The 1,155-nt window shown below is 51.1% G+C and overlaps 1 long non-coding RNA gene across 1 annotated transcript; it reads right to left on the bottom strand.

Annotated features, from left to right (window-relative positions):
- Nucleotides 1-544: 544 nt before the first annotated feature.
- LOC123178633 (uncharacterized) lies at nucleotides 545-1,155 on the bottom strand. The gene is made up of 2 exons (XR_006489733.1): nucleotides 1,118-1,155; nucleotides 545-1,020 (listed from the first exon to the last, which is right to left on the bottom strand). It is a non-coding gene; the product is annotated as an uncharacterized lncRNA (long non-coding RNA).

Genomic DNA, 1,155 nt, shown 5'->3' with positions numbered 1-1,155 from the left:
GGGGGGGGGGCGGATTTAATAGGCTATTCGATTCGGCCATCCACTACAGGAAACAGGTAATTTGCCGTCTGTGGATCACAGACGGCAAAGACTGAAATCCAGACGGCAAAGAGTTTGCCGTCAGGAAGCAGACGGCAAACTCAGACGGCAAAGATAAGTCGGCAAAGAATACTTTGCCGTCAGCTTTTTATCTAGAAGACGGCAAAGACTTTGCCGTCAGCCATATCTACTTCGCCGTCAACCTTATAAATAACAGACGGCAAAGAATGCGGTCTTTGCCGTTAGTCGAAATATTTTCTTTGCCGTTATCCAAACTAAACTACAGACGGCAAAGATTATTTTAAAGTTTATTTATTTTATTTTATTTTTAAATAACGTCATTCCAAGCTTTTGGAGGGCGGCCACTTCTGCTTCGGTGAGCTCGGGAAGAAGGGAAGCAGAGAGGAGGGCAGCTGCTGCTTCAGTGGTCGCATCGGCATCGTGTGTACAACATGGTTAGAGCAAAAGAGGACGATGGCGTCACTACAGAGATTTGCAATACAAATTAAATAAAAATTAATGTATATTTCTTTAACAAAAAGAAAACGGATCTACGAGCTAGCCATTCTTCACGTGTACACATACGAGCAAGAATATCCTACGAGTAGCAACTTCTAAGTGTTCTGCACATCAGATTTACACATGGACAAGTGCCAGGATACATCAAATTAAGATCCACTTAAAACCCATCAAGAAAGCAACAACCAAATATGTACAGGGCTCTGGTCGCAGCCAGCAAGCATACTAGAGGATAGCACCAGTGCGACGAGGACGGGCATGGCAGCTCGCCGGTGGCGGGGTCAGAAAGCGGAGGCCGGCTTGGGCAGGAGCAATGAAGCGGCAGGGCCGAGAGTCCTTGCCGAACCTGTTGCTGCGGCCGCACACACCGGCGGCGCGGCCACGCGCACGGATCCCTTGGGGCGGCGATGCGGTTGACGTCGGGTGGCGCGAAGCTCAGCAGCCGTCCATGGCGTCGACTGCCTGAGAGAGAGAGGGCAAGGGGTGAGGTATGGGGGAGAGATAGAGAACGAGGAAGACAGGCAGGAGGAAGGAGGAGGTAGGGGCGGCGGAGCTTGACCTGGTGCTCGTCGGCGGCTTGGGGAACGGCGGTAGGTG

The sequence above is a fragment of the Triticum aestivum genome, unplaced genomic scaffold (genome assembly GCF_018294505.1).
Source record: "Triticum aestivum cultivar Chinese Spring unplaced genomic scaffold, IWGSC CS RefSeq v2.1 scaffold170388, whole genome shotgun sequence".
NCBI classification, from domain to species: domain Eukaryota; kingdom Viridiplantae; phylum Streptophyta; class Magnoliopsida; order Poales; family Poaceae; genus Triticum; species Triticum aestivum.
Note: the sequence above shows the minus strand (reverse complement) of the source record. Positions and strands in the feature narration are given on the sequence as shown.